The sequence below is a fragment of the Alexandromys fortis genome, unplaced genomic scaffold, assembly GCF_014885135.2.
Source record: "Alexandromys fortis isolate MF-2015 unplaced genomic scaffold, M_Fortis_MF-2015_v1.1 scaffold_13, whole genome shotgun sequence".
In the NCBI taxonomy this organism is placed as follows: domain Eukaryota; kingdom Metazoa; phylum Chordata; class Mammalia; order Rodentia; family Cricetidae; genus Alexandromys; species Alexandromys fortis.
The window spans coordinates 7009478-7029017 of NW_026067908.1; the positions used below are offsets into that span (position 1 = coordinate 7009478).

The 19540-nt window shown below is 43.2% G+C and overlaps 2 long non-coding RNA genes across 2 annotated transcripts in view; one reads left to right on the forward strand and one right to left on the reverse strand.

Annotated features, from left to right (window-relative positions):
- LOC126498032 (uncharacterized) overlaps positions 1 to 19540 on the forward strand; it is a 505230-nt gene that overhangs the window by 125569 nt on the left and 360121 nt on the right. The gene's annotated exons all lie outside the window — the stretch shown is intronic.
- The window catches only part of LOC126498033 (uncharacterized), a 247134-nt gene that overhangs the window by 32408 nt on the left and 195186 nt on the right, over positions 1 to 19540 (reverse strand). The window contains exons 9-14 of the long non-coding RNA XR_007590749.1: positions 18456 to 18518; positions 16429 to 16478; positions 15467 to 15571; positions 15106 to 15285; positions 10734 to 11047; positions 3686 to 3894 (exon numbers count right to left, since the gene is read on the reverse strand). This is a non-coding gene — a long non-coding RNA (uncharacterized lncRNA). The remainder of the gene's footprint in view (positions 1 to 3685; positions 3895 to 10733; positions 11048 to 15105; positions 15286 to 15466; positions 15572 to 16428; positions 16479 to 18455; positions 18519 to 19540) is intronic.

Here is a 19540-nt window from a genome sequence, read left to right on the forward strand (position 1 = left end):
TCTGCTGGCAGCTTTCCAACAACACCGAGCTCCTCCTTTGTCCGCAAAGTTCTCTCATGCCCTTTGCCAGGCCCTAAATGGAGAATGGCTATTCTAAAGATTGTTTTCGGTCACAAACTTAGTTTTGCCTACTTTAGAACCTCATATAAATGGAAGCACATCGCGCATGTTCTTTTTCTCCGGCTTTATTAGAGCTTGGTAGGGTGTTTGTGAGACTCTTCCCTGAAATTCACTCATTACCAATCAGCATTCAGATCTCTGAATAGACTCCAGTGTGTTCTCCATTCAGTTATTCTGGGCCAAACCATTGTTGACTGAGATGCTTGTTTCTTGTGCAAGAATTTCTGTGGACAATTGCTTTCATTTCCCTTAGAAATATATTAAAGAGTAAATGCACATAGTCACAGGCTGGGTGCGTTTGGATTTTATAAATGGCCAAACTTTTCCACCATGCCTTACCGGATGCTAGATTTCTCCTTCCGGAACTAAAACATGAACTCCCTCATCTGCTGAAAACATGGGAAATAAACAACTCCTAATGAAACTCCTCTCTGGGATGTGTCTCAGGGGCAAAAAGTCATTTGACACAGGATAACTCTCAGGAATAGATCAAAACTGTCAGGCCAATGAGGGCCCTGAATGCAAATGCAGAAGGCATAGCTCTGGGCCTTAAATGATGTACATCTTATTCCCATCTGCTACCCACATACATTCATAGATGTTCTCAAAACTCCCTTTTCTACTGATCCCGAGAGCTGGGCCTACTATCAGATGACTGTCACAGTTTTTAATTCTAGCTATCAACAATAACTTTTCAATCTGTAGAGTAGTACATTACCTCTCAATTTCCTTTCTATTGTCCTTTTCACTCTGTAGGACGTTTAGCAGAACCAGAGCGGCTCTAGAGGTAATGAGATTAGTTTGTAACATGAAAAGACATTGCCAAAACCAGAGCTGGAATTTACATTCGAGTCCTTCTTCATCTAAAGTACCAACTTAGGCACCATATGCTATGGGACCCTTCGGCACAACACGGTTTGATGCAGAGACGAGAGAATGGGAAATGCAGGATCCACGATGGCACAAAAGCTCCTTTTGCCAAAACCATGATGGAGCACATGGGCTCTGCATTAGCAAAACAACCCTGGAAGCTGGGAATTCTCCAGCATCTGAACGTTACTTCTCTCATCATGTACGATTCGCTTCCTCACTTGGCACCGAGTCATTCATCAGTAGGTTCAGGGTGGACTCCTGGCCCTTTAATAATAGAGTAAGTCGTTTGAGGGGATCACATTACTTCTCTGAAGTTCACTTTCTCCATCTGCAAAACTGGTTTTCAGAATTTCTGATTTCAGAGGAGGAAGGGAGAGAGGGAGGAGAGGAGGACGGGAGAACTGGGGGGGGGGGGGGGGGGAGAACGACCATGCTTTTTTTCACTGTCAACATATGATTTCATGAAAAGCAGAACAAAAGACATTCCTTCCAAATAAATGCACTTAGCTAACTTGATGAATGAAATTCGTCATGACCAAACCTAAGCCAGAGCCTGGCCTTGGGGAGCTACAGTTCTGGGTGATCCCCGAGGTTTTTAATTTATGAAGTTATGAGCCTCTTTGAAGGCAACACAAGACGTTTTGTGAGAAGGATCTCTTGGTGGTAGCAGTTTACAACGTTTCTGGTTTGCTGGGGGAATTTCATTAAGTTCATGGCTTGGCACTGGGAGCCGAGCATCACAGGAGAGGCCTGACCTAAGAGAGCTGCAGAGTAAAGACGGCTTGATTGCCAGCTGGTCCTTTGAGAGTACCATCCACACCCAGCAGTGGCCAAGGCTGTAAAATCCCCCAAACAACTGCCTACCCTACAGCACTGTAAGCCCAGCAAGGCCAGCTCAGTCTGTAGCAGACAGCCCAGACAAGCCCCCAGCATGTGGGAAGGCAGAGCTAGCAACAGCAAAACAGTTCAACTTTATGCTTTATATTGATTTGGTTTTAGTCATTTTAAAAGTCATTCCAACCTATTGCAGGAATATATAGGGTTCACACTGTGCTTCTTAATATGTCAGCAATATTCCTTAAACATGTTAAATTTTATTTCATTTCTAATTAAAATATAATTAAACTATTTCCCCTCCCCCTTCTCCCCCAATTCCTCTCATGTCCTCCCCCCCCCCGCTTTCTTCCAAATTCCTAGCTTATTTTTCTTTAATTGTTATTGTTTTTATATCTATCTCTATATTAATAAATATAAAAATATAACCCTTCTGAGTCCACAGAGTATTGCTCAGTGGATTTAGAGCTGAAAACTTGATATTAGATAACAAATAGTAAGCTAATATCTAGGAGAGACTGAACCTCCCTCTCTCAGCAGCCATTAATTGCTTATAACTCTGTACCTAGAGGTAAGGCCCTGTGAGGGTTCCCCCAGCCCCCACTGGGATGTCAACTAGTGTTGGAACTGCCCATGTCTTAGGCAGCCATAATGTTGAGATTTCCTGGATGTAGTCTCCCTGTCATGTATAAAAGACATGAACTTGCAGGAGACCATCTGCTCCTCTGGCTCTTACAGACTTTCCACCCCTTCTTTCACAACACCCCCTGATAAGTCCTAAGTGCATCCTCAGTATTTATTCATATACCCACAGATGAGTGTGGCTCTCACTTCTTCTCAGGTCTGGTCAAATCTGATTATCTATCTGGGTTAGTCATGGGAGACTAAATCTTGGTGAGTAGACATCAAACTCGCATCCACATTTAATCCCAGCGCTTAGTATATGAAGAATAGTAAGTATTTTTGAGTCAAGGAATATCAATCAACAAACACTGGAGATGTTCTTTTGTTTAGGCAGCTATGAGTAGCCATCATGACCCTTCTGAACGCTTCTGGAGCCGCAAACAATTCTATAGACACTGGTAAGCAATACATCTTCATATTTTACTTGCTCAATACATATTCCTTAAACAACTACCTCAGGAAGTGCAAAGTTTTAATACCATCATGGAGGGTTTGTGGCAACTTATACCAACCTTATCCATGTACGACTGGAAAGCACAGCCCAGGGAAAAGCAGATCCAACCCATCGAAGTTCTTACACTTTCCCACTTCTCCCATGGAGGGAGAAGTTTTTTTTTTTTTCCAACTTACTTCCCACATTGGTAAACTGGGAAATGCAAGCATTAGCCTATAGGGACAAGGCTGAGATTTCCTGTTACTCACTCCAGATTTCCATGGCAGTCATATAAACACCGAAATAATAGGAAGGCACGTGAGTTTCCCCATCAGGACCCCATTTCTGGTAAGCCAAATATGTCTTCTACAGAGAATGTTCTCAGATATTGGCTTCCAGGAAAATAAAGAATTTCAGTTTCAACTTCAGTTAGGAATAGTTCTAACCTGAAATCTGAAGTTAATAGTTCCTCATCTTGAACCCACTCACCAAAGGAATCTTAAAAACATCTACTGCAATATCTGGACTTCACTCAAGATCCACTAAAGCTGAATATCTGGGTTTCACTTTCAAATTGTGTTTCCAAAAAGAGCCGGTTAGAAGCCGATATGGAGTGTTGCTAAATAGAGAGCAGAGAAAAGAGGGAGTTTTTGAGGGGGAGAGTAAAGGAAGGGTTCATTTAGATGATGAAATATCTAATGCCGCGTTTACATCTTAATGGGAAGAAAGAAAGAGACATACCAGTGATGCAGAAGAGGACACGCATGCTAAGGATATCTTCCTGCAGCATTAGGGTGAGGACCCGTCACGCCAGGGGGAAGGCTGCATGCACAGCATGGCAGGTGTCGTCTAAAGGAAGGAAGGCAGAGCACATGAGCTCGACGCTGTCGTAGGGTATGCTACGTGGCGCTGCTTCCAGTGAAGCGAGAAGCAAGTTCTCGAAGAAAACTCTGGAAGAAGACAAGCAAAATAGAATGAAAATAAAACTATGGCAGAAATTCTGTAGATCATGAAAAGTACTATCAATAACCTTAGGTTAATAAATTTCAAATGCAAATAAATTCTGGTATTATATAAAATATTACTGAAAACTGACCTGGAAAACCTGAAATTCTTTTAAAGTGATCAAATACAAACCATTAGAAATTTATTGTGATTGAAAAAGTAAATGTAATTAAAAATATGCTTCATTTTACTGATGACTGCTATCATTTTTCCAAAAGCTAGATGCATATTTTATAGGATACTTCGTAGAATATAAAAATTAGAAGAAATTCCAAGTCACTTTTAAAGATACAAACCTTGCTCCAAAATTTAAAGAGAAACTCTCAAGAAATGCAAATTTTAGGCATTCTTCATTATGGAAAAGACTTAAAACGAACTATGTTCCATATGTCCTAAAGAGACTTATCCAGAACCTTTGGGGATTGCCAGAAATCAGAAATCCAAATCTTTCTCGCCAGTGGTCAAGATGCTTGCACAGATCCACTCAGATCTTAATGAACATACCCCACACACGCTTGCTCACACATGTGTGCTCACACATGACACAATGCAAGCACACACATCACAGGCATCTGGAAAATCCAGAAATAAAATTAAATGTAATTTTTCAACTGGAAGTTCTCAGAGCCATTTATTAAGCCAAAGTCTACTAGGAATAAATATAGATTAAATTCATGCCGCCCCTTCCCCTCTTATCCAGGGCCATTTTCTGAGGAACTGCTCCAGTCAAGCGCTCTGGGAAAATGCTTAGAAGATGGAGACTGGCATCTCTGGTGTCCAGACCTCCTCAGTTTTGAGCTCACCGCAATACCCTGTCTCCCCTTTCTATATAGGGTTGGTACCTGGTAGACCCCTAATAAACGATCTGCAGAATTCACTGCCTCTCGCAAAGGAACTGGAGGCTCACTGGCTGTGCTTCATCTGAGGGGGGGGGGGAAGATGGGAAGTAAGCACATGGGACTGAAACCATGTTCAGAGCTTCCGGCTCCGCCAGTTGGTTTTGATTGCTTACCAAGGAAAAAGCAAACAAAGAAACGGGTGGAATTTATTTCAGCAAACAGCTCCTTTCAAAGAAAAAGAACTCAGTTACAATCCGAACACAGTTGCTAACAACCACTTAGTTAAAGAAAACAACATGTTCAAACAGGGTTTGCTGAAGCAGGCGTTTGGTGTCTGCGTGTGTGTGTATGTGTGTGTGTGTGTGTTCTGAAAGGAAGACAGGATAAACATACTTGCAAGCATCATCATTATGTCTACGAACACTTAGTAGCTCAGGAGTAAAAGAAAAGGTTTCTACACACTTAAGCACCGAGGGATTTCATGGTATATTTTGCCAAATCCTCCTCAATCAGCAGATGATAGGCACAAGTGCCAGAGAGGCTCAGTTCCTCCTTGTTCCCTGGGTTCTCTATTCCTTTTTTTTTTTCTTGTCTTCTCCCACACTGCACTGCTCTTTAAAACATAGATGCATTAAGAAAAGTTGAAGAGGTCAGAACTCTGCATGGTAAATTCCAGCAACAGTAAAATGAACTTGGTGCATTTGGCTCTACGGAAAGTTAAACAGGAGTAAATTCTGGTCAGAGCAAGGCAATGAAGTCTAAAGCAGTAACACTGATTCTCAAATACATGGGGAATCTAATATTGCTGAGACATCTTATGAACTATAAAGATATTGATGATAGCTACCAAGCCTCCATCGAAGCTATGCCCAACTGTTTCCTGTCCTCCATTTTATTTAATTTCACAATGACTTGCTGCCAGAAAGACAGCACCCCAGATTCTAACAGAACAGAAGGCATGTACCCTGAGTTAGTTATACAGTTCGGAAGCAGAGATGTTAGGAGTCCAGTCCAGATCACTGATTCCAAAGCCTTGAGTTTTTGAGCCACACCAAAGGACAGGCCCAGTAGGACGTCAAGCCATGTATTATAATGCAAAGAGTGTATAAGCCTGGAGTGGTATCTCATATCTTTTAATCCAAGCAACTGAGAGACAGAGGCAGGTACATCTCTGAATTTGAGGCCAGCCTGTTCTACACAATGAGTTCTGGGATAACCATATCTACATAGTGAAACTTCTTCTCAAAAAAGAAAGAAAGAAGCTAGGGTATATAAAACAGTGAAAGAAAAAAATGCTTGCCCCATGTTTCCTGTGTGCTCATCATAAGTCAAGCCACTGTGAGCAGTGCTGAGACTGAAAACGTAAGACCCTTCCTAGGCATCCGTAGTGAGATCAGTGCAAACGGGGGAGGCAAGATAAAAAGGATGTGGCCCAGGACCTCGCGGGAGACCATTGCATTCAGAAGGTCCTAGAGAAGTTTATGGAATTGATGGCGTGCGAGGTGATCCTGGAAGGGGAGACAGGAGGAAAATACTGTTGTAGATACAAGCAGAAGGACTGGTGAACAACATAGGTAGTGGAAGGGAAGACATTTGCAGGTACACAATAAGGCCGAGAGCTGCGACTTGAGAGGGAAAGAGATAATGGGTCTAAAAACCCGGAGCATCTTCAGCTTGAAGCTGAGAGATTTGGACTCTGTGTTGTAGGTCATGAGCATGGGGGTAGACGAGGCTAAATAACACATTGGACAGCACAAATAATCCTAATAACAGGGAATCTAGCAAATAGGGAACATGAATTAAAAGGGGACAGCCCTTAGAGTCTGGCCTGTGTAGGAACGCCAGCTCTGCCACCAGCCCTACAGCCTTAGTTAGGCCTGTGCCTCTCTGAGTCCCAACATCCTTAGCTGTAAATGGAAATAAAAACCGCAGTCTGGCTCCCAAGGTTGTTGTGTTAGAGCAGAATGCACCTATGATTGAGTCCCCAAGGGGCAGGTCCTGATTTATACAACGTTTGGCTTCTCTGTCGCTTGAGATAATGGATGGCGGGGTCATTTCTCCATCTAAGCTGGTACACAGCGGCGCTGCACAAAGAATAGGTGCTGTGGAAGGAGGGACCCTAGTTTAGTGACAGGTAGGGTCTGGTTCACATTCCCTCAGCTAATAGAAGAGGCTCACTGACTGACATCAAGCCAGCAGTGACCCCCTCCAAAGTCCCGGCTGCTCTCAGAACATCACAGTTAACCATCAGCAAACAGCTGAGCCTTGCTCCTCCTTAGGAGCTGAACCGTCTCTATCTTCAGAACTGCGTGTAACTACAACAGGCCCCACTCTTTTCAATAGGAAAAGGAGACGGGAATGCTCACTGGATGGGTGAGCCCATTCTAAAGGACTAACAGCAGTTGGGAGAATTTGGAGTAAAGCTTTACGAACACAAAGGAGCACTGTGATGAGTCCAGCCAAGTTCACACGATTCTCCTGAAATCTTGAGCTCCGGGGGCGAAAAGAGTTACTGTTTGAAGTGCTCACATGAGCTCTAAGGAGGAATAACAACGGAACTCTCAGCCCCTGGCCCCTCAACAGTGGAAAGCACTTTCACCTTTACGGGCTGGTTCATTGCTACCCTGTGAAAACAGAGCTCGGGCTATAAAATAAGGCCAATTAAGTCTACACAATTCTGCTTCCTGCCCCGTCAATTTCACCTCTTTCTCTTTCTTCCCCGTGTAATTAATAGCCTCTCCTGCTTTATTTCCTCGTGGCACAGGTTTACAGTTTGGGAATATCATAAAATGTACAATACGCACAGGAAAAAATCACCCCTCCGCCCTGCACGCACACTGGCATTTGTACACGAGCTCGGGCGTGGCACACCAACACACCCTTTCCTCCCTACCTACGAGCTTATGAAATAACTGCTCAGGCCTCATGGTTGATGATGGCACTCAGCGGCCTTGATGGCCTAATGTGACACCGCATGGCTTCTTCTCCCTGCAGTCACACAGACACCCGGGCTTAGCCAAGCGTCAGTCCTGAGTAGATACCCGGAACCCAGATGCTGTAGACAAGCCGACCAGAGGGTACTTGTTCACAGGTCTAGGAGGGCTCTTGCCTGGGGCATCCACTGTGTTTCTTCTCCTGTCACCTGGAGCCAGAAATCTCCCGTAGATGCTTACTGCCCCGAACAGATCATGTTTCTGTTTTACCCCTGTTTCTTTGGGACAATGTGAGTACCCAAGCTATTTGAAAGATGAGGGAACTTGAGGTGAAGCCACCAGAGTGGAAATGTTTCTTGGGCTTCCGTGAGCTGTGACACCTTGTGTGTGTCCTTTGTGGGTCATGGTGCCATGGTTTGGAGGCTCAGCGGAAATACTTTGGAGCACAGAGGTCCTTCCACTGCATGCTCAGGGAGGAACGGAGATGGGCGGCTGTCGTTCTCAGGGGTGATGAGTGAGTGCTAGGAGACACAGAGCCTGTGCCCTGACTCTGCCGCCAGCCAGGAACCCTCACATGGGGTTTCACGTTTTAGAGGCCTGGCCTCATCACACCTCAATTTTCAAAGCTTCCTCGTGTGTTAGTCAGACAAAAGGGCTGGTGCAAAATTCAAGATGTCATTATTTGTAAGCAAACTGGATGGAGCTAGAAAACATCATTTTGAGTGAGGTAACTGTACAAAGACAATTATCACATGTACTCACTCATAAGTGGTTTTTAAACATAAAGCAAAGAAAACCAGCCCACAAATCACAATCCCGGGGAACCTAGACAACAATGAGGACCCTAAGAGTCTACATAGATCTAATCTACATGGGAAGTAGAAAAAGACAAGATCTCCTGAGTAAATTGGGAGCATGGGAGCCTTGGGAGAAGGTTGAAGGGGAGGGAGAGGAAGGGAGGAGAGCAGAGAAAAATGTAGAGCTCAATAAAAATCAATTAAAAAGGGGGGACTGGTGCTCTTCTTGGATGCATGCTCGTGGATTACACAAACTACATAATTTAATCATTGCCCTGAAGGATCTTCCCTGATGCCCATTGTTAGTCTGTATTGTTGACCAGGATAGTTATCTTGTATCCTTTAGGTTCTGAATAATAAATATTTCTAATTTCTACTCTTCCCTGCTGTAGAAGAGACATGCATGGCTGCTGTATATAGGTACCCCTCCCGTGGCTGTAATTGAGGAAACAGCACCTCCTCTGCATGTTGCTAGAAAATGGAGCCTGAGTCCTTCTGACTGAATTTTTACCACCTTCCCTTCTGCCACCACGAGTGTCACCTTGGCACTCCTTCTGAACCTTACTGAGCGTTGAGAATGCTCCTGGTGACGGCATTCAGATCAGCCATCCTTTTGCGAGGAGCCAAAACTTTGGTGACCTCACCTAGGTACAAGAATGCTGTCTTGGATGGGAAGGGACAAAGGTAGCAGAGGTAGGGACCAGATTTAGGTGACCTCCCCATGCGCTCTGTTAAGCCCCTTAGAGTTCTCTCCCCATCTGGCTTCTTTGGCCTCCTCTTCCTTTCTCTTCTTGAATTTGCCTCCATGAAACACTTCTGCTTGGTGTGGGGCTAAGACTTTATAAGGAAGTTCTTTCAGCTCTTGGGAGCTTTTCCCTTCTTTCTTTGCTCTGGAAAGTCAGAACCTGAGGTTCTGCTGCTATCTGAAGGTGCCTTCAAAACAGAGGTGGGGGGAGGTAAATCCAGAAAGGCCAGCCCATTCCTATTTCTCCCTTTCCATAGCTAGCCCCCAGGGCCACATAAAACACAAGGCAGATTTAACCAAGGTGTTCTCCATCCGGGATGAAGGGAGAAGGTTGCCAGTGGTACCTAGGAGAAACCGTTCTCCTTAGATGGGTGTTTGACATGGGACATGGGACAACTCTACCAATTAATGAAGGACAGGGCTTGGTTATAAAGACAGTCATTGAAATGTAGTGGAATTTTCCATAGAGACAGAAATGTTCTTTCTGCTTGGTTCAAAACAGCAACCATCAGGGTTTCGTGCAGTACAGCAGGTAGAATGTGGCTAATGCTACTGAGGGTTTCATTTTGTTTAGTTTGAAATAAATAAGCTTTAACTTGCCACTAGTGGGTTAGATGGTGAAATTTAAACTTTTTCTTCATAAGTGACCTTATATAATTTTATATATACCTTATATACATATAATCTCACTGACCCTGCGCTCACCCATCTGTAAAGTAGTCACAGTTCTGGCCCCCTGCATCTTTATTGCACTGACAAAGTGAGAGAGACTGGTACCAAGCTGATAAATGCCAGTTCCAGATCCTGCACTCCATAAGGACCCTAGAGTCAAACCTGAAAATTAGAACAATGTAACAATCTAGAGGAAATGCATATTAAAAGTCCATGCCTTGATTTTTCTCCAGAATCAATTCCTTCTGATTGCCAGGTTCATTCACTCACCCTTCGCTGTTTGCCAAGAGTGTCCTGAGAGCAAAGAAAGGCTGAAAGGATCATACCTACAGTGGCCCTACCTGCCCCTCACTGCAGTCCAGGCCTGAAGACAAAGGGAAGAGTAGACTGGACAACCAGCATTGGCAACCAGCATCCATCTCTTTATACCAGACTGCAGACACATCCTGCCACCATGCCTTCCCTGCCATGGTGGACTGAACCCTCAAACTGCTAGCAAAAAGGCTTCATCACTCAAATTGCCTTGGCTAGCATATCGCCACAGCAGTAAGAGGGCTCCATAATGCATCCCGTAAGGATCTCAAGTTAAACGAATTTGAAAGCAAGTAGTCCTCTCTCTCAAACTGTTCCCCTTCAATATTCTCTACCTCACAGAAGAGCAATGGCATCTGCCCACGGAACCAGAAGACAGTTGGTCTAGAACCACTGAGTTCAGCCATTGTGACCCCCTCAACTTCCTACTGAGCCCTCCCCAAAAGCCTTGGGGTTGGAGTATCTTATCATCTCCTACTCACTTACCTTGTCAATAAGTCAGACTGTGTCTTCCATGGGTTTGGTGTTGTTAATTCAAGAACCTTTTAGAAGAGTTGCTTTTTCTTAGACTGTGTTGCCCGGAGGGGGAACGGAACAGATTCTATCTATAATAGATTCTCACTGTTCAGTAGATATGACAAAATGACACTCATTTGCAATTATTCTATTTTCCTGGGAGCACGGTCACATAAGCTACAACTAACCACATTCGTTCTTTGTCACTGGACTGCACACCATTGCTTTATCTTTGCTGTCTTCACACCATACTCATATTCCGGTACACAAGAAGTGCTGGGAGCCTGTGGATGAATAAAGAAATGATGCAGTGAATGAATGAATGAAGAACAAAGAAACAAAGGAAGCAGTGCAGTTCTTTCCACCAGGCAGCCCTGAGTAAGCCACTTCCTGCAGAAGTCTAAGTGAATCCTTCTTCCCCTGTCATAACCCAGGCAGGACTCAAAAAGAAACCTGAGGAGCAGCCTAATGGTCAGGGAGAAATTCTCACCAATAATCAGCAACCAGCTGCACTTCCGTAATTCCCATCCTCTCTCCTCTCTTTATCGTTCCCATTTCCCATCTTACCCATTATTTCGATAACGACTTCAAACGCCAAGTTTTGCTATTCAGGGCACTATGGAAATGTGTTTTCCTCATCTGTTCTAATGAAATAGTTTCCACTGTCTGTTTCCCTTGCAGATAGCGATCACAGTCCGGGCGCAATAAAAAAGAAAGCCCAAACTTTGACCAATATAGAATCTAAAGCCTGTCCTTGGAAAGCAACACCCTAGGGGATTCTACCATAACCGCTCTGGACTTGGCCCGGCTACTGCTGTTGAATACAAGGTATTTGGAAGGATCCATTTCTGTGAGCGGACTTCCCGATTCTTCCCTCAAGTCTTCCCAGAAGGCCAGAAGAAAAAGGCTTTGAAGAATGGCACTCCCTCAAGACCCAGAGGGAGGCTTCCCAGGGTCTAACAATAGGCTTAAAATGTCCCCATCCTTTCACCGCCTCCTCTGGCTATAGCCCCTCATCTCTGATTACACTGCTGCCTGGGCACTAGACTGTCTCAGGTTGGCTGATGGCATCATCAAGACAATGCCCGGTCCCACTGGCACAAGATAAATGACCTTGGACAACTATTTTACCTATTGCCTTCAGTATCCCACTTATGAAACAATTGTACTGACCTGTGCTTCAGAGTGTACTGTGAGATTAAGTTACATAATAATCCAGACACCCCATGGGAACAGGTTCCAGGCCATGGGAGGACTGTGTATCACACACCCTTGTCAGTATCTGACTTCTCTCAGCTCTGATATCTCTAGGCCCACGTTTGTATAGAGTTTATAGCTGAGAGATTGCCAAATGAAACCCCCATTTCATATGCTTGTGTGCATGCCTACACCAACACACTATCCCCCTATACACAAAGAAACACATACAACATATATAAGCCACATATATTTGTGTCTTATGTACACAAACCTCATATATAAGCTGCACATATTATATGGATAGCATACTATACACACATCAAATACACCAGAAACCCATACCATTCTACCCAACATGCAAAATACTACATGCAGACCATATCCAGAGATATTATGCGGCACACACAATTCAACTAAACACATACATGCACACACCAGGGGGTGGGATTTGGGCCTTGGCCAGTTAAAATTCCAAGGGTGACCTGTCCCCACTGGCCTTTGTTATGATCTGGCCTTCCTAAAGAGGAAACAGCTCCTGTGCTCCGTCCAAAAGGGTTGGGAGGAAATGCTTTGGGAAACATAAAGGAAGGGGATGTGCTGTCCCTTTAGAGCTTTTGATCTTTACTGAGACCCTATTTTCAATCCTGGCTGACCGTAATCAGCAGTAACATACTTGGATCATTCGCTCAAGATCCAGCACCATTTAGCACACACTTACAGAAGCCATACCAACCCTAGAGGTGTGAGGAGGTGATGGGTTCCATGAAGTCAGGCAGTTAGAATTTCAGTGACTTCATTGAAAAGAAGGGCTATCTCCTTTGCCATGACTGAGTTGTGTAGCTAATAATTAAAATATAGATCTTAGTGCTTTAGGTATTATAAAGAAAACATGTATATTAATAGCAAGTCCAAATCAGGGTGAGTCTATGACAGTGCTGCCACATGGAATCAGCATCCCTTGCCCTTTGTTCCTTCTTGACGCTAGATGAGATAACGGTTGAGCAGCTTTTCCTCTTTAGCTCCTGTGCTTAGCAGCTAATGTGTGTTCATGTCCACTGTCTCATTAGTCATTCGCAGTGACCTGAAAGATTATACTTATATGGACCATATAAGTATATCATTATATATGTCATAGTCTATAGTGGGAAAGGCAGAGTGGGGAGACTGCTCCATCCTCTGGACACCACACTGGCCTGCCTCCAGCCACCCCACATGTCTCTGCAACTTGATAATAGTAGACTTCTGGTGGGTAGCTTGAAACTTTCTGTTAAACATGACAGAAAAGAATAGGGAGGCCCCTTGTAGGTGTAGACTTGACTTCAGAACGTCCCACATGTTGACCCTGGCTGGTAACTGACTTCAGTTCATCTTCAAGTTTCAGATGTTTCTCTTACACCCTTGTCTTAGGGTCCCACTATTACATGTTGCTACAGCATCTTGTTCTTTTTACTTAGTAATTTGAAATGAAAATTGAAATTTATGCCTTGGCAATGCTGAAGCATGCATGGGCAGCTTGCATATGGTGGTTCTGTTGAACTCGACCATATTGGGTTTCATGGTCTAAGTTGGTGAGGACGACTGACCGAGTCTCTTCCTCAAGAGGGCACCAGATCTTATTACAGATGGTTGTGAGCCACCATGTGGTTGCTGGGAACTGAACTCAGGACCTTAGGAAGTGGTCTTAGCAGCTGAGCCATCTCTCCAGCCCCATACTCAGAATAAGTTTCCCACAATGTTCTTTCCATAGTTGAGTTCTGAGCCTCCGGAAGGTGGGATGACAGTCAGTACAGCTCCTAGCTAGCACTGTAATGAAAGAATTCATCACTCTGCTTCTTAGGAAAGTCTCTATAGGTATCCAGACATCAGGCAGAAAGAAACCTCCCAGAGTTACCAAGAAGGACAGACAAAAACATGTTCACAAAAGAGATCAATAATCTGTCAGATTCTCTTCCGGGATGAAGTATCAGGTACAGACCAAAGGCAGGAGGAGAGGGCCTAGAGTTTTGGTCCAGATGAGTCAGTCACATGCTTTGGGGCATCTGGGCAATGGGGCCAGGAGATCAAGGTTCCCAGCTCTCTTCAGAGCTTTAATTAGAAAAGATGACTCTAAAATTGAGAAATGCTCAATTATCTTCTTTCACATCAGGAAGATGTAGAAGGTATTGAGAGATACTAAGGGGTATGAATGAATTCTGTACCAGGACATGGCAGGGGGTATATATGAATAGATTCCGTGACAGGACTTGTCAAGGGGTATATGAGGAAGGACGTTCTCTATTACATATAGTAAAGCCACAAGACAATCAGGAAAGCCAACTAAATGCTAACAGGCAAAAATGAAGTAAGGAAAACATAAATTAAAGTGTGACAGTTGAACAGAATGAACAGAACTGGACCAGACTCTGAAAGTTCACTTTGAGGAGTTCACTAATGGATAGATTAGGACTTTCGCAGTGCCCTTGTGGCACGTTTCCTAATTATTAGCTATTTTTACAGCTTTGACCTCCTTTGAGTCTCATAAAAAGGCATTTTAGATGGATTAGGAAACAAACTCAGAAGTCACCTGCCTAATTGTGCCTCCTGGAGCAGCTGGCCTGTACCTGAAGCTCATGTCTCTTGATCCACAGTTCCGAGCACCCCACAGCGTATCAGGCCATTACACACTAGTGTTTGACTATGGAATGACCTCACCTCAACTTCTCCTGGTCCAAGATGTCTTTGATCATGTTTATATCGTCATTCAACAAACATCTATAGTTTTGCCTTTTCCAGAAGAGCAATCTAGCACTCTCATTAGCGCCAGGAGTCTGATAATGCTGTCGGCAGCTGCGACACACAAGCACACAGTGCGTCACAGCTGGCTCCACTGCCACAAGGCAGATGTGCCCGTCAGCTACACCATTTTCCTGGTTACTAAAGAATTCCATAATCATTGAAAAAATACCCCAATAGGAAGTACTGAGAATGACAAGTTCCCCTTTACTTTACTACAGGATTTTCTTTTCTACAGTAATAGACTCAAATGTGGTGCTTGTTGATTGGCAGGCATAGAAGAGCCCCTTATTATACAGCATCTCATTTCATGTTGATAACTTGATCAAATGCTGCTCCCATCTCCACTCTCTAGCTGAGAAAACTGTACCTTCCAGAAGGAGCTCTTCCAAGTTCATAGAAACCAGTAAGTAGCCGAGGAAGAATTCTGGCCCGAGCCTGACATACGTAGCCACACTCTTTCTGCTCCGCGGTCTCTTTCCAGTGCATGTTGTAGTCTGGATTCTTCAAGATGACTTGTTGTCTCCTGCCCTCCAAGTCTACCCTGGGTCTACGAAGGGAGTGAAAGGGCCAATCCAAAATTCAGTTTAGCGTCAAGGTTGCAGGGCAAATTTCAACAGATTCTTTCCCACGTGTTTGCTGAGTCAGAAGCCCCGAGGAAGCACTTGGTCAAGGTCAGGAAACTTGAATCTTGAGTGAGACCCTTGTTCTCGTGTGCACTGCGTACCCACCTAGGCTCCTGGGCAAGCACCTCTCCTCTGTGTCTGCTTCCTCATCTTTACACTCCGAGCATCGGGTAATCTCTGGGTGACCCACACCATCTCTCTCGTGACATCCTGAAATGAGAATGGACTTACTGAGTAATCTTTGAGGGCCTTTCAGCTCTGACCCACACCATCTTTCTCACGACATCCTGAAATGTGGATGGACTTACTTCATATGATCATTTGGTTAAAAATCATAAAAATAATAAAGCTAAAGTATTCAAAGTCCTGCTCAGACAAGTGGCATTGGGGATAAAAGGCCAGTGTGTCCTTTCTTGTGGCAATGGTCATAAACATTGTGGCTGAAAACAACAGAATCTCCTCTGGAGGCAAGACATTAGAACCAAGGCATCAGCAGGGCTCTGCTGCCTCCAGACATTTAGGAGAACTGGTCCCGGCCTCTTTCAGTCCCTGCTAGATAATGGACTGTTTGTGAGAGACCCAATCAGTTTCAGGTCTCTGGTGGCCACGTTGCTCCCTCCTCCTCCTCTTCTGTGCTAACCATACCTTTGTTGCTTTCTTTCTTTTTATTGTGCATGGTGTGTGTGTGTATGGCTTGTGTGTGTGTGTGTGTGGCTTGTGTGTGTGCATGGTGTGTGTGTGTGTATGGCTTCTCTCTGTGTGTGTATGGCTTGTGTGTGTGCATGGTGTGTGTGTGTGTATGGCTTGTGTGTGTGTGTTCTCATGTGTACATGTGTAGACTTACCCTACATGAATACACAGAGTCCAGAGGAAGATGTCAATTTTCTTCCTCTATAGCTCTATGCCTTGAACAGCTCTGTGAACCTAAAGCTAATCATTCCAATGAGGCCAGTGATCCCCTAGGATCCCCCCATCTTAACCTCCCAATAATGGGGTTGCAGGCACACATGGCCATGCCCACCTTTAATGTTGGTGCCCGGGATTTAAACTCAGGTTCTCATGCTTACATGGCAAATATTCTTTTCCGTAGAACCATCGTCTCCATCCTTCTGCTGTTCTGTATAAAGATATTTGAAATTATATTTAGGGCTTACACAGATAACTCATGACATCCCCATCACAATGTACCTCATGCGATCACATTTCCAGTGGCCACTGAGCAAATACAGTAGCATTTAGAGCAGCGTTTCTCAACCTGTGGGTTGCAAACTCTTTGAAGGTTAAACATCCTTTCACGGGAGTCACCTACATACATTATGATTTATAACAATAGCAAACTTATAGTTATGAAGTAGCAACCACAATAATTTTATGACTGGAGTCACCACAACATGAGGAACCGTATTTATGGGGTCACAGCATTCGGAAGGTTGAGGACCACTGCTTTAGAAAGTCTGAGGGTGAGGTATTAGTGTCTTTGAAGATTTATTCAGCCTATTAAGGAATAGTACTGTACTTGCTTTGAGATGATGTTAAGAGTACCCTTTCCAGGACATCCCCGTGTACATCCAGAGTCATACCCCTGCACTCCAGATCTAAACCACCAGCCCACCAGAGGTGAGTCAACAGATGAGCCATTTGATAACACTAAAGTCAAACTCCCTGGGACCAGAAGTCATCTCTGACCCATCCAATTTCCTGAAATATTCCTCATTAGTAATGTGAAGAAAATGAAAGATATTTTGTTGCTGTCCCATTGTGAATGTATTCTTTATATTAACATGAACTGTCCCATCTTATTGCTCTCATTTTAAAAATCTGCTGTTGATATCTGTCCTTAAATGCCAAAGAACAGGGGGTAGTATATAGCACAAAGATAATGATTTGGGGGCTTAATATGCCATTCCCAGGCATTTTGTAGAGAGAGCGTGCTTGATTAACATACTTGAAGGCTTCAGTCCTGTAACCAACACTGAAAGAGACACACACAAAGATTACTGCGTGCCTTTGAATATGCCCTGCCTTGCTCAGACACTGAGTTCAAAACCACTGTGGTCTCTGTAGCAGGTTCCAGTACATAAGTAAGAGTGTACTTGTGCACTATGCAAAACGTATATTGGAGGAGAGACAGAATTTGGAAAACTGTGCTAAGAAAATATATGGAAGAATGAAACTACATCCCTATCTGTCACTCACCACAAAACTCAAAGCAAAATGAAATAATAATTAAAAAAAACCTTCATGTAATACCCTAAATGTAAACTATTACAAACAAAGAAACGAAATAGGCAACACTTCAAGATGTGGGAATAGCAAAGATCTTCTGAACAGGATTTCAAAAGCAGGGGAAAGAGTCCTAAGAATTGGTAAGGTTACAAGGAATTAATAAGTTCCTAAACAACAAAGGAAACAATTGCCAAAGTGAAGACACAGAATGTGAAAGTCTCCAACAGCTAGGCCTCAGACAGAGGGTATACAAGTAGGTACCCAAATTAAAAAGCAGAGAAAATCACATCTTCCAACCAGTGCATGAGGTTAATGACCTGAATAGAAAGTTCTCAGAAGAAGAAATAAAATGGCCAAAAACCAAACAAAAAACTTAAAGTGTTCTGCTCAACGTCCTTAGCCAGGAAGGAGAGTCGAATTAAAATTACTTTCAGATTCTATTTTATCCAAGTCTGAAGAATATCACAAAAATAATAACAGAGCCTTGCAAGAATGCAGAAAGAATGGAACCCTATTCTCTGCTGTAGGGAAAGGAAGCTGGTACAAACACTGTAGAGATCAGGGCAGAGCAGTGGCTCTCAACCTTCCTAATGCTGTGACCCTTTAATACAGTTCCTCATGTTGTAGTGGCCCCCAACTATAAAATTATTTCATTGCTACATCATAACTACAATTTTGCTATGCTATTGTTATGAATTATAATGGAAATATCTGTATGCGATTTCAAAAGGGTTGTGACCCGCAGGTTGAGAACCGCTGATATAAATTCTCCTCAAGAAACTGAAACTGTTACTACAACATAACCTAGCTGGACTCCCCTAGAGGATGCACTCACAGAGCTGTAACTCAACATGCCAGAGATACTCACACATCCATGTTGATAGCTGTACCATTCATCATTGGCATGACACAAATCAGCCTAGATGTTCATCTATTCAAAAATAGAGCAAGAAGATATGGTGTGAATGAAATTTTGTTCAATTATAAGGAAAAGTGGACATTTGTAGGAAAATGGATGGAAGTTGGAAGTATTGTGTTAAAAGAAATAAGCCAGACTTAGAAGCACAAATATGCCTTTTCCCACATGTGAAAACTAAACTACAAATACACATGTAAAGAGGACAAAATGCCTTTTTCCAGTCCTGAAAATTATGGAGTAATGGAGTAAGTCTTTCAGATTATGTACACATTTATACACATATGTAACATACATACATATGAAATTTGAATACATACACCTATGTATGTACATATCTAAGACACAAATTTGTTTAAAATTTTTTAATTTATTTATTCAGTTGTATTTTAATATAGTAAACCAAACAAAATGATAGTTATGCTGATCAAGCAATTTCTATAGGTTCCTTTCTGAAGTAATGGGTTTCACCATCCTCATACACATGTGCCATTAGAATGTTGTCTTTTGTCCCTCTCCATCACTGCCCTTCCCTGTTCTCTCCTGGCCTGGCTTCCTTCTTCCCCCTACTTAGTCTCTGTTTTCCTAGAGCTTTATTACCTGTCTATTTGCCACCTCTTTAACATTTCTTCTTCTCCGCATGGTTTCTTCTGTAGTTTCATGACCTACCAGCACGCATATAAATAATGTATACACACACACACACACACACACACACACAGCATAAATAAACAAATGTTGCTTTAAAGGTTTTCAGATCAAGCTTGATCTCCATGACCTTGAATTTCACAATATATACTTAGATATGATACCAAAAACAGGTGTAATGCAACTATAAAACGGATTAGACACCATCAGAATTTAAAACCTATCCATAGCTAAGAATATTGAACAAGAAAGGGAAAAGGCAACCTTGAGAAAATTATTTGCAAAAGACAAGTCTCATAAATGCTTAGTACCCATAATATCTCAGTTGATGTTAAAAAGGGAAAATAAATACAATAGATGTGTCAGCAAAGACAGACATGCGCATGTCC